This window comes from Zophobas morio, unplaced genomic scaffold (assembly GCF_036711695.1).
Source record: "Zophobas morio isolate AGI-343-1 ecotype UQ-CSIRO unplaced genomic scaffold, CSIRO_AGI_Zmor_V1 ptg000632l, whole genome shotgun sequence".
NCBI lineage: Eukaryota > Metazoa > Arthropoda > Insecta > Coleoptera > Tenebrionidae > Zophobas > Zophobas morio.
In genome coordinates, this window is record NW_026972735.1 from 193,922 (window position 1) to 208,465 (window position 14,544).

A 14,544-nucleotide genomic window follows, 5' to 3' on the forward strand; every position below is an offset into this window, starting at 1 on the left:
TTCAAAAAAAGCAGAGAAAAAAAAGTCAAAATCAAGTCCACAGATTACTGAATACTTTGTAGAAAAGAAAAGATCTAAAACAATTAATACTAATAACGAATCATCTCCCAGTTTTTCACCAACTTTATCTTCGAGTAGAAATACGTCTTCACCAACGTCATCGATTAAACCTACCAGAACCACACTAATGCGTCAACAACGAACTTATAGTGTGCCTAATACTTTAACTCCGACTCTCTCTTTTCCAGCAAAAAAATCTGGTCGAGGTTTGTATAATGATAATTTTGTGACAGAATACGTTTATTATAACGTTTTTGATGAATTAGTAGAGAGATTAAATTTATTACATGCTTCCGTAAAAGCTGGGAATACCACACATATAAATGAAATTCGTTCAATAGAAGAGGAACTACGTGAAGCTGGTGTTATCTATTAAGATCTTATTTACTGCCGTATTTATTGCAAATGATTTCACTTTCAAAATGCCTATAGATGTGTTCGGACGTGCTCGTGGAAGTAATCTTTCCTCGTCTCCTTCAACCTCTGCATTTAAATCAATGTTGTTGAAACAGCAACAACTTAATTTTACCAAAGATGGGAGTTTAGATTTGGAGAATCATAGAATTTGCAATGTATCATTACCGTCTGAAAAAAACGATGTATGCACCAAATACTACGCGGATGTGATTGTTGAAAATGTTAATAAAAAATCTGATAACCTCATTGATGCATTGAAAGTGTTAAACAAGAACATTGCGGATGCAGATAGATTGTGGGATAATAAGTTTAATTCTGTAAAATCTAATGTAGAAAACCAAATGGCTTTAAAGCAGAAGCAAATTGATAAACTTGCAAATACACTAAGTACTGTGAGTAATTTTAATTTTGATGTAGAGATTCTCAACAAAAAAGTGCAGCTGTTGATAGCGAATCTGGATAACGAAATAAATAACTTGAAAACAACTTTAATGGGGAATTTAGCTGATCTAACCGCAAAAATGAATATGCACCTGAACAGTGAAATAAATAAACGAATCAAGAATACCGATGACAAATGGAAAGAGTTTTTAAGTTCAAACGGTAAGGATGTTGATTTATTAAGAGAGCGAATTGCAAAACTGGAACAGTTGCATCCTGACCGCAAAAGATTGAAATCTAACGAAGAAACTTCTACATTAAAATAACATGAAGAAAACCGCTGATACAATTAAAAAAAAACGAGGGCGGCCACCTCAACGTCAAAATGTTTTAATTACGGACACGAAGATGGAAGTCGTCAATGAAATTTTTAAACCAGCACGAAAAACTTTTCCGAGAAGACATACAATAATCAAAGACTTAGATGATTTGTGGCAGATCGATTTGGCAGATTTGCGTTCCTACTCTCATGAAAATAATGGATACAAATACATTTTAGTTGTTATTGATTGTTTCTCGAAATTTTTATGGACTAAACCGCTAAAAACAAAAGGAGCAGAAGAAGTTGTACAAGCTATGGAGTTCATATTAAAAAAAAGTGGACGACATCCGAGAAATTTACAAAGCGACCAAGGAAAGGAATTTTATAATAATCGTTTCAACAAATTAATGCAAAAATACAGAATTAATCATTATAGTACATACAGCGTGAAAAAGGCAGCTATTGCAGAAAGAGTCATTCGAACTATTAAATCAAAACTTTTTCCATTGTTAACTTTGAACGCTTCGTATAGATGGTTAAATCATTTACAACGTGTCACATCTGATTACAACTCCTCTGTTCATCGGACGATCGGAAAGAAACCGATTAAAATTAATAGATCTAACAAAGCAGATATAACAGTATTTCGAAGACTAAAAATTGCAGACAAAAACAAAAAATTTCAACCAGGTGAGTTTGTAAGAATTAGTAAAGAAAAATTATTGTTTGAAAAAGGTTACACACCCAGTTGGTCTACGGAAATATTTAAAGTTGTAAAAATTAACCAGACTAATCCTGTTACATACTTACTAGAAGATACTGAGGGACAACCTATAAAAGGATCTTTTTATAATTATGAACTTCAAAAAACTAAATATCCAGACGTATATTTAATTGAAAAAGTGATACGTCGCAAAGGACGAAAAATGTTTGTCAAGTGGTTGGGTCTTCCGGTTGACAAAAATTCGTGGATAAATTTAACCGACGTCATGTGATGAATGATGATGAAGAGTACCTATACCGTGATTATCACAAATGTTGAAGATACTCATGGCAAGTTATTATGTCATGTTTGGAACATTAACTATAACACCTTAAACAATACTGCTAGTAATATTATTATTGTGTGTTTACTTCGTTTTCGAAAACATCTTGTGAATGTATCATATCTAATATATTTATATATAGTTTTATAGTTGTATAAATAATATAATAAGTACTGTAATAAACTTTTGGAATACTAACTAGATGTTTGTTGTTTTTCTTTTGTATCAAAAAAAATCCAAAAATATTTTTTATTCAGTCATCAATAGGTAGGTACAACTTAGAATGATGTTCCGTATCTTCCTTAGATGATAAACGCCACGCCTCCTTTACATTTTATATATTTTTATAAATAAAATAAACAAGGGTCCATACCTATAAATATCAATTCATGTGTAAAAATTAGATTTCAAGAGTGCAACTTACTGAAAACTTGACTAACTACCAGTGTAAAAATACCAAACCTTAATTAAATCAAACGGAAAAGAGCTAACCACAGTTGGTGAATAATGAACGTTCACGCAATATGCATGCTTAATTATGTATTAAAATGAAAAAAAAATCAATCACTATAATTTTTTAAAGAATATTGATGGGTCTGAGTAATTCCGAAAAAACATTGCAACAGCTTTGCACCGAAAAAAAAATACCAACAACGCATTTATTATCTTTTGCGGTTTCTTATTTTTCCAAATGCAAAGAAAAACATGTTTGATATCTTATTTGTTGAGGTGAAACAAATCATATATTTGCGATAATAGTTGCTGCCGCGAAACAAATGATTCATTTATATTATTTTTTTGTGGTTTTTTGTTTGTTTTTTATAAAATAAAGTTATATAAGCAATCGTGAAAACCTCTGTTGCACAGTCTTGTACACGCGCGAAGATTATTCGTTACAGAATACTCAAAAAAAGAAGTGCATACCTGCGATTGTGATTGATCCGTTAAAATACAAATGTTCAATTACCGTAAATTCAATCCTGAAGAACAAGTAAGTTTTACATTAAACTTGAATTTATTCAATTTGCTTTTTTTTTTCTTATTTTCTTTTTAGAAAAATTTTTCTTCATCTTAATGAATTAGAAATCAAGACAGAATAAAAAGATGAGGAGCAGCGAGTAAGTTTCTAAATTATTCGTTACGATATACTCAAAATAGAAGTGCGTACCTGCGATTGTGATTGATCCGTTAAAATACAAATGTTGTATCACCATAAATTGAATCCTGAAGAACAAGTAAGTTTTATATTAAACTTTAATTTATTTGAATTGATGGATTGATTGGCGCGATGACTGACGAGGATCCGATTTTAAATATTTTTTTTTTTTTAGAAATTTTTTGTATTAGACATCAGCATGGAAAAAACGGAGCTAACACACATTTCAAATACGATTGCGTATGGAAAGTTTACCTATATCAAATGACGAAATGGAAATCGAAATTTCTGATGTGCAGCAAAATACAAAAGTAGAATCAATTTTAAATTCAATCCTGAAGAACAAGTAAGTTTTAATTATTTTTAAATTTATTAAATTTTATATCTTTTCCATTTTTATAGAAAAACTTTGTTACAAAAACACATACTGAAATGGAAATTAGCTACGCATTTACAACTAGAATTCTAAAAACCCACTCCGAAGCGACATCTACCCTCAAATAACCCAACCGAGATTCGAACGGTGGTGGTGCGCAACCAGCAGTGCAGCTGGCGTTCAGCGCGTCACGAGACCACTGACGTCAGCCCTGCTTATATACTACTGTCGATTCTGCATTCTTTAAGTGTGTTTGGTGGCTCAGAACCATCAAAAAACGTTGAAATATAGTTCAAATTCAATAAAAATCGACAAAAATACAGTTTCTAGCTAAAATTTGATGGTTTCGTTGCACTTTCCGAGCCCGTAGGTTATCTGCGTGGCTTAAAAGTACTAGAAAACACTTCAAAAGTGACGTTTCTGAAGAATTTTAACAGTTTTCTTGTATCTACGAACGCCAGAATGCATAAAATTGACCTAAACGTCTCCTTTTCCTATTCTGAGTCGATTCTGCATGCTTTAAGTGTGTTTGGTGGCTCAGAACCATAAAAAAACGTTGAAATATAGTTCAAATTCAATAAAAATCGACAAAAATACAGTTTCTAGCTAAAATTTGATGGTTTCATTGCACTTTCCGAGCCCGTAGGGTATCTGAGTGGCTTAAAAGTACAAGAAAACACTTCAAAAGTGACGTTTCTGAAGAATTTTAACAGTTTTCTTGTATCTACGAACGCCAGAATGCATAAAATTGAGCTAAACGTCTCCTTTTCCTATTCTGAGTCGATTCTGCATGCTTTAAGTGTGTTTGGTGGCTCAGAACCATCAAAAAACGTTGAAATATAGTTCAAATTCAATAAAAATCGACAAAAATACAGTTTCTAGCTAAAATTTGATGGTTTCGTTGCACTTTCCGAGCCCGTAGGTTATCTGAGTGGCTTAAAAGTACAAGAAAACACTTCAAAAGTGACGTTTCTGTAGAATTTTAACAGTTTTCTTGTATCTACGAACGCCAGAATGCATAAAATTGACCTAAACGTCTCCTTTTCCTATTCTGAGTCGATTCTGCATGCTTTAAATGTGTTTGGTGGGTCAGAACCATCAAAAAACGTTGAAATATAGTTCAAATTCAATAAAAATCGACAAAAATACAGTTTCTAGCTAAAATTTGATGGTTTCGTTGCACTTTCCGAGCCCGTAGGGTATCTGAGTGGCTTAAAAGGACAAGAAAACACTTCAAAAGTGACATTTGTGAAGAATTTTAACAGTTTTCTTGTATCTACGAACGCCAGAATGCATAAAATTGACCTAAACGTCTCCTTTTCCTATTCTGAGTCGATTCTGCATGCTTTAAGTGTGTTTGGTGGCTCAGAACCATCAAAAAACGTTGAAATATAGTTCAAATTCAATAAAAATCGACAAAAATACAGTTTCTAGCTAAAATTTGATGGTTTCGTTGCACTTTCCGAGCCCGTTGGGTATCTGAGTGGCTTAAAAGTACAAGAAAACACTTCAAAAGTGACGTTTCTGAAGAATTTTAACAGTTTTCTTGTATCTACGAACGCCAGAATGCATAAAATTGACCTAAACGTCTCCTTTTCCTATTCTGAGTCGATTCTGCATGCTTTAAGTGTGTTTGGTGGCTCAGAACCATCAAAAAACTTTGAAATATAGTTCAAATTCAATAAAAATCGACAAAAATACAGTTTCTAGCTAAAATTTGATGGTTTCGTTGCACTTTCCGAGCCCGTAGGGTATCTGAGTGGCTTAAAAGTAAAAGAAAACACTTCAAAAGTGACGTTTCTGAAGAATTTTAACAGTTTTCTTGTATCTACGAACGCCAGAATGCATAAAATTGACCTAAACGTCTCCTTTTCCTATTCTGAGTCGATTCTGCATTCTTTAAGTGTGTTTGGTGGCTCAGAACCATCAAAAAACGTTGAAATATAGTTCAAATTCAATAAAAATCGACAAAAATACAGTTTCTAGCTAAAATTTGATGGTTTCGTTGCACTTTCCGAGCCCGTAGGGTATCTGAGTGGCTTAAAAGTACAAGAAAACACTTCAAAAGTGACGTTTCTGAAGAATTTTAACAGTTTTCTTGTATCTACGAACGCCAGAATGCATAAAATTGACCTAAACGTCTCCTTTTCCTATTCTGAGTCGATTCTGCATGCTTTAAGTGTGTTTGGTGGCTCAGAACCATCAAAAAACGTTGAAATATAGTTCAAATTCAATAAAAATCGAGAAAAATACAGTTTCTAGCTAAAATTTGATGGTTTCGTTGCACTTTCCGAGCCCGTAGGGTATCTGAGTGGCTTAAAAGTACAAGAAAACACTTCAAAAGTGACGTTTCTGAAGAATTTTAACAGTTTTCTTGTATCTACGAACGCCAGAATGCATAAAATTGACCTAAACGTCTCCTTTTCCTATTCTGAGTCGATTCTGCATGCTTTAAGTGTGTTTGGTGGCTCAGAACCATCAAAAAACGTTGAAATATAGTTCAAATTCAATAGAAATCGACAAAAATACAGTTTCTAGCTAAAATTTGATGGTTTCGTTGCACTTTCCGAGCCCGTAGGGTATCTGCGTGGCTTAAAAGTACAAGAAAACACTTCAAAAGTGACGTTTCTGAAGAATTTTAACAGTTTTCTTGTATCTACGAACGCCAGAATGCATAAAATTGACCTAAACGTCTCCTTTTCCTATTCTGAGTCGATTCTGCATGCTTTAAGTGTGTTTGGTTGCTCAGAACCATCAAAAAACGTTGAAATATAGTTCAAATTCAATAAAAATCGACAAAAATACAGTTTCTAGCTAAAATTTGATGGTTTCGTTGCACTTTCCGAGCCCGTAGGGTATCTGAGTGGCTTAAAAGTACAAGAAAACACTTCAAAAGTGACGTTTCTGAAGAATTTTAACAGTTTTCTTGTATCTACGAACGCCAGAATGCATAAAATTGACCTAAACGTCTCCTTTTCCTATTCTGAGTCGATTCTGCATGCTTTAAGTGTGTTTGGTGGCTCAGAACCATCAAAAAACGTTGAAATATAGGTCAAATTCAATAAAGATCGACAAAAATACAGTTTCTAGCTAAAATTTGATGGTTTCGTTGCACTTTCCGAGCCCGTTGGGTATCTGAGTGGCTTAAAAATACAAGAAAACACTTCAAAAGTGACGTTTCTGAAGAATTTTAACAGTTTTCTTGTATCTACGAACGCCAGAATGCATAAAATTGACCTAAACGTCTCCTTTTCCTATTCTGAGTCGATTCTGCATGCTTTAAGTGTGTTTGGTGGCTCAGAACCATCAAAAAACGTTGAAATATAGTTCAAATTCAATAAAAATCGACAAAAATACAGCTTCTAGCTAAAATTTGATGGTTTCGTTGCACTTTCCGAGCCCGTAGGGTATCTGAGTGGCTTAAAAGTACAATAAAACACTTCAAAAGTGACGTTTCTGAAGAATTTTAACAGTTTTCTTGTATCTACGAACGCCAGAATGCATAAAATTGACCTAAACGTCTCCTTTTCCTATTCTGAGTCGATTCTGCATGCTTTAAGTGTGTTTGGTGGCTCAGAACCATCAAAAAACGTTGAAATATAGTTCAAATTCAATAAAAATCGACAAAGATACAGTTTCTAGCTAAAATTTGATGGTTTCGTTGCACTTTCCGAGCCCGTAGGGTATCTGAGTGGCTTAAAAGTACAAGAAAACACTTCAAAAGTGACGTTTCTGAAGAATTTTAACAGTTTTCTTGTATCTACGAACGCCAGAATGCATAAAATTGACCTAAACGTCTCCTTTTCCTATTCTGAGTCGATTCTGCACACTTTAAGTGTGTTTGGTGGCTCAGAACCATCAAAAAACGTTGAAATATAGTTCAAATTCAATAAAAATCGACAAAAATACAGTTTCTAGCTAAAATTTGATGGTTTCGTTGCACTTTCCGAGCCCGTAGGGTATCTGAGTGGCTTAATCTGAGTGGCTTAAAAGTACAAGAAAACACTTCAAAAGTGACGTTTCTGAAGAATTTTAACAGTTTTCTTGTATCTACGAACGCCAGAATGCATAAAATTGACCTAAACGTCTCCTTTTCCTATTCTGAGTCGATTCTGCATGCTTTAAGTGTGTTTGGTGGCTCAGAACCATGAAAAAACGTTGAAATATGGTTCCAATTCAATAAAAATCGACAAAAATACAGTTTCTAGCTAAAATTTGATGGTTTCGTTGCACTTTCCGAGCCCGTAGGGTATCTGAGTGGCTTAAAAGTACAAGAAAACACTTCAAAAGTGACGTTTCTGAAGAATTTTAACAGTTTTCTTGTATCTACGAACGCCAGAATGCATAAAATTGACCTAAACGTCTCCTTTTCCTATTCTGAGTCGATTCTGCATGCTTTAAGTGTGTTTGGTGGCTCCGAACCATCAAAAAACGTTGAAATATAGTTCAAATTCAATAAAAATCGACAAAAATACAGTTTCTAGCTAAAATTTGATGGTTTCGTTGCACTTTCCGAGCCCGTAGGGCATCTGAGTGGCTTAAAAGTACAAGAAAACACTTCAAAAGTGACGTTTCTGAAGAATTTTAACAGTTTTCTTGTATCTACGAACGCCAGAATGCATAAAATTGACCTAAACGTCTCCTTTTCCTATTCTGAGTCGATTCTGCATGCTTTAAGTGTGTTTGGTGGCTCAGAACCATCAAAAAACGTTGAAATATAGTTCAAATTCAATAAAAATCGCAAAGATACAGTTTCTAGCTAAAATTTGATGGTTTCGTTGCACTTTCCGAGCCCGTAGGGTATCTGAGTGGCTTAAAAGTACAAGAAAACACTTCAAAAGTGACGTTTCTGAAGAATTTTAACAGTTTTCTTGTATCTACGAACGCCAGAATGCATAAAATTGACCTAAACGTCTCCTTTTCCTATTCTGAGTCGATTCTGCATGCTTTAAGTGTGTTTGGTGGCTCAGAACCATCAAAAAACGTTGAAATATTGTTCAAATTCAATAAAAATCGACAAAAATACAGTTTCTAGCTAAAATTTGATGGTTTCGTTGCACTTTCCGAGCCCGTTGGGTATCTGAGTGGCTTAAAAGTACAAGAAAACACTTCAAGAGTGACGTTTCTGAAGAATTTTAACAGTTTTCTTGTATCTACGAACGCCAGAATGCATAAAATTGACCTAAACTTCTCCTTTTCCTATTCTGAGTCAATTCTGCATGCTTTAAGTGTGTTTGGTGGCTCAGAACCATCAAAAAACGTTGAAATATAGTTCAAATTCAATAAAAATCGACAAAAATACAGTTTCTAGCTAAAATTTGATGGTTTCGTTGCACTTTCCGAGCCCGTTGGGTATCTGAGTGGCTTAAAAGTACAAGAAAACACTTCAAAAGTGACGTTTCTTAAGAATTTTAACAGTTTTCTTGTATCTACGAACGCCAGAATGCATAAAATTGACCTAAACGTCTCCTTTTCCTATTCTGAGTCGATTCTGCATGCTTTAAGTGTGTTTGGTGGCTCAGAACCATCAAAAAACGTTGAAATATAGTTCAAATTCAATAAAAATCGACAAAAATACAGTTTCTAGCTAAAATTTGATGGTTTCGTTGCACTTTCCGAGCCCATAGGGTATCTGAGTGGCTTAAAAGTACAAGAAAACACTTCAAAAGTGACGTTTCTGAAGAATTTTAACAGTTTTCTTGTATCTACGAACGCCAGAATGCATAAAATTGACCTAAACGTCTCCTTTTCCTATTCTGAGTCGATTCTGCATGCTTTAAGTGTGTTTGGTGGCTCAGAACCATCAAAAAACGTTGAAATATAGTTCAAATTCAATAAAAATCGAGAAAAATACAGTTTCTAGCTAAAATTTGATGGTTTCGTTGCACTTTCCGAGCCCGTAGGGTATCTGAGTGGCTTAAAAGTACAAGAAAACACTTCAAAAGTGACGTTTCTGAAGAATTTTAACAGTTTTCTTGTATCTACGAACGCCAGAATGCATAAAATTGACCTAAACGTCTCCTTTTCCTATTCTGAGTCGATTCTGCATGCTTTAAGTGTGTTTGGTGGCTCAGAACCATCAAAAAACGTTGAAATATAGTTCAAATTCAATAAAAATCGACAAAAATACAGTTTCTAGCTAAAATTTGATGGTTTCGTTGCACTTTCCGAGCCCGTAGGGTATCTGAATGGCTTAAAAGTACAAGAAAACACTTCAAAAGTGACGTTTCTGAAGAATTTTAACAGTTTTCGTCTATCTACGAACGCCAGAATGCATAAAATTGACCTAAACGTCTCCTTTTCCTATTCTGAGTCGATTCTGCATGCTTTAAGTGTGTTTGGTGGTTCAGAACCATCAAAAAACGTTGAAATATAGTTCAAATTCAATAAAAATCGACAAAAATACAGTTTCTAGCTAAAATTTGATGGTTACGTTGCACTTTCCGAGCCCGTTGGGTATCTGAGTGGCTTAAAAGTACAAGAAAACACTTCAAAAGTGACGTTTCTGAAGATTTTTAACAGTTTTCTTGTATCTACGAACGCCAGAATGCATAAAATTGACCTAAACGTCTCCTTTTTTTTATTCTGAGTCGATTCGGCATGCTTTAAGTGTGTTTGGTGGCTCAGAACCATCAAAAAACGTTGAAATATAGTTCAAATTCAATAAAAATCGACAAAAATACAGTTTCTAGCTAAAATTTGATGGTTTCGTTGCACTTTCCGAGCCCGTAGGGTATCTGAGTGGCTTAAAAGTACAAGAAAACACTTCAAAAGTGACGTTTCTGAAGAATTTTAACAGTTTTCATGTATCTACGAACGCCAGAATGCATAAAATTGACCTAAACGTCTCCTTTTCCTATTCTGAGTCGATTCTGCATGCTTTAAGTGTGTTTGGTGACTCAGAACCATCAAAAACGTTGAAAAATAGTTCAAATTCAATACAAATCGACAAAAGTACAGTTTCTAGCTAAAATTTGATGGTTTCGTTGCACTTTCCGAGCCCGTTGGGTATCTGAGTGGCTTAAAAGTACAAGAAAACACTTCAAAAGTGACGTTTCAGAAGAATTTTAACGGTTTTCTTGTATCTACGAACGCCAGAATGCATAAAATTGACCTAAACGTCTCCTTTTCCTATTCTGAGTCGATTCTGCATGCTTTAAGTGTGTTTGGTGGCTCAGAACAATAAAAAAACGTTGAAATATAGTTCAAATTCAATAAAAATCGACAAAAATACAGTTTCTAGCTAAAATTTGATGGTTTCGTTGCACTTTCCGAGGCCGTAGGGTATCTGAGTGGCTTAAAAGTACAAGAAAACACTTCAAAAGTGACGTTTCTGAAGAATTTTAACAGTTTTCTTGTATCTACGAACGCCAGAATGCATAAAATTGACCTAAACGTCTCCTTTTCCTATTCTGAGTCGATTCTGCATGCTTTAAGTGTGTTTGGTGGCTCAGAACCATCAAAAAACGTTGAAATATAGTTCAAATTCAATAAAAATCGACAAAAATACAGTTTCTAGCTAAAATTTGATGGTTTCGTTGCACTTTCCGAGCCCGTAGGTTATCTGAGTGGCTTAAAAGTACAAGAAAACACTTCAAAAGTGACGTTTCTGTAGAATTTTAACAGTTTTCTTGTATCTACGAACGCCAGAATGCATAAAATTGACCTAAACGTCTCCTTTTCCTATTCTGAGTAGATTCTGCATGCTTTAAGTGTGTTTGGTGGCTCAGAACCATCAAAAAACATTGAAATATAGTTCAAATTCAATAAAAATCGACAAAAATACAGTTTCTAGCTAAAATTTGATGGTTTCGTTGCACTTTCCGAGCCCGTTGGGTATCAGAGTAGCTTAAAAGTACAAGAAAACACTTCAAAAGTGACGTTTCTGAAGAATTTTAACAGTTTTCTTGTATCTACGAACGCCAGAATGCATAAAATTGACCTAAACATCTCCTTTTCCTATTCTGAGTCGATTCTGCATGCTTTAAGTGTGTTTGGTGGCTCAGAACCATCAAAAAACGTTGAAATATAGTTCAAATTCAATAAAAATCGACAAAAATACAGTTTCTAGCTAAAATTTGATGGTTTCGTTGCACTTTCCGAGCCCGTAGGGTATCTGAGTGGCTTAAAAGTACAAGAAAACACTTCAAAAGTGACGTTTCTGAAGAATTTTAACAGTTTTCTTGCATCTACGAACGCCAGAATGCTTAAAATTGACCTAAACGTCTCCTTTTCCTATTCTGAGTCGATTCTGCATGCTTTAAGTGTGTTTGGTGGCTCAGAACCATCAAAAAACGTTGAAATATAGTTCAAATTCAATAAAAATCGACAAAAATACAGTTTCTAGCTAAAATTTGATGGTTTCGTTGCACTTTCCGAGCCCGTTGGGTATCTGAGTGGCTTAAAAGTACAAGAAAACACTTCAAGAGTGACGTTTCTGAAGAATTTTAACAGTTTTCTTGTATCTACGAACGCCAGAATGCATAAAATTGACCTAAACTTCTCCTTTTCCTATTCTGAGTCAATTCTGCATGCTTTAAGTGTGTTTGGTGGCTCAGAACCATCAAAAAACGTTGAAATATAGTTCAAATTCAATAAAAATCGACAAAAATACAGTTTCTAGCTAAAATTTGATGGTTTCGTTGCACTTTCCGAGCCCGTTGGGTATCTGAGTGGCTTAAAAGTACAAGAAAACACTTCAAAAGTGACGTTTCTTAAGAATTTTAACAGTTTTCTTGTATCTACGAACGCCAGAATGCATAAAATTGACCTAAGCGTCTCCTTTTCCTATTCTGAGTCGATTCTGCATGCTTTAAGTGTGTTTGGTGGCTCAGAACCATCAAAAAACGTTGAAATATAGTTCAAATTCAATAAAAATCGACAAAAATACAGTTTCTAGCTAAAATTTGATGGTTTCGTTGCACTTTCCGAGCCCATAGGGTATCTGAGTGGCTTAAAAGTACAAGAAAACACTTCAAAAGTGACGTTTCTGAAGAATTTTAACAGTTTTCTTGTATCTACGAACGCCAGAATGCATAAAATTGACCTAAACGTCTCCTTTTCCTATTCTGAGTCGATTCTGCATGCTTTAGGTGTGTTTGGTGGCTCAGAACCATCAAAAAACGTTGAAATATAGTTCAAATTCAATAAAAATCGAGAAAAATACAGTTTCTAGCTAAAATTTGATGGTTTCGTTGCACTTTCCGAGCCCGTAGGGTATCTGAGTGGCTTAAAAGTACAAGAAAACACTTCAAAAGTGACGTTTCTGAAGAATTTTAACAGTTTTCTTGTATCTACGAACGCCAGAATGCATAAAATTGACCTAAACGTCTCCTTTTCCTATTCTGAGTCGATTCTGCATGCTTTAAGTGTGTTTGGTGGCTCAGAACCATCAAAAAACGTTGAAATATAGTTCAAATTCAATAAAAATCGACAAAAATACAGTTTCTAGCTAAAATTTGATGGTTTCGTTGCACTTTCCGAGCCCGTAGGGTATCTGAATGGCTTAAAAGTACAAGAAAACACTTCAAAAGTGACGTTTCTGAAGAATTTTAACAGTTTTCGTCTATCTACGAACGCCAGAATGCATAAAATTGACCTAAACGTCTCCTTTTCCTATTCTGAGTCGATTCTGCATGCTTTAAGTGTGTTTGGTGGTTCAGAACCATCAAAAAACGTTGAAATATAGTTCAAATTCAATAAAAATCGACAAAAATACAGTTTCTAGCTAAAATTTGATGGTTACGTTGCACTTTCCGAGCCCGTTGGGTATCTGAGTGGCTTAAAAGTACAAGAAAACACTTCAAAAGTGACGTTTCTGAAGATTTTTAACAGTTTTCTTGTATCTACGAACGCCAGAATGCATAAAATTGACCTAAACGTCTCCTTTTTTTTATTCTGAGTCGATTCGGCATGCTTTAAGTGTGTTTGGTGGCTCAGAACCATCAAAAAACGTTGAAATATAGTTCAAATTCAATAAAAATCGACAAAAATACAGTTTCTAGCTAAAATTTGATGGTTTCGTTGCACTTTCCGAGCCCGTAGGGTATCTGAGTGGCTTAAAAGTACAAGAAAACACTTCAAAAGTGACGTTTCTGAAGAATTTTAACAGTTTTCATGTATCTACGAACGCCAGAATGCATAAAATTGACCTAAACGTCTCCTTTTCCTATTCTGAGTCGATTCTGCATGCTTTAAGTGTGTTTGGTGACTCAGAACCATCAAAAACGTTGAAAAATAGTTCAAATTCAATACAAATCGACAAAAGTACAGTTTCTAGCTAAAATTTGATGGTTTCGTTGCACTTTCCGAGCCCGTTGGGTATCTGAGTGGCTTAAAAGTACAAGAAAACACTTCAAAAGTGACGTTTCAGAAGAATTTTAACGGTTTTCTTGTATCTACGAACGCCAGAATGCATAAAATTGACCTAAACGTCTCCTTTTCCTATTCTGAGTCGATTCTGCATGCTTTAAGTGTGTTTGGTTGCTCAGAACAATAAAAAAACGTTGAAATATAGTTCAAATTCAATAAAAATCGACAAAAATACAGTTTCTAGCTAAAATTTGATGGTTTCGTTGCACTTTCCGAGGCCGTAGGGTATCTGAGTGGCTTAAAAGTACAAGAAAACACTTCAAAAGTGACGTTTCTGAAGAATTTTAACAGTTTTCTTGTATCTACGAACGCCAGAATGCATAAAATTGACCTAAACGTCTCCTTTTCCTATTCTGAGTCGATTCTGCATGCTTTAAGTGTGTTTGGTGGCTCAGAACCATCAAAAAACGTTGAA

At 34.6% G+C, this 14,544-nt stretch overlaps 1 long non-coding RNA gene across 1 annotated transcript; it reads left to right on the forward strand.

The window, feature by feature from the left end:
- The first annotated feature begins 3,080 nt into the window (after positions 1-3,080).
- On the forward strand, positions 3,081-3,826 carry LOC135121590 (uncharacterized). The gene is made up of 4 exons (XR_010279049.1): positions 3,081-3,217; positions 3,281-3,461; positions 3,558-3,728; positions 3,785-3,826. It is a non-coding gene; the product is annotated as an uncharacterized LOC135121590 (long non-coding RNA).
- Positions 3,827-14,544: the final 10,718 nt, after the last annotated feature.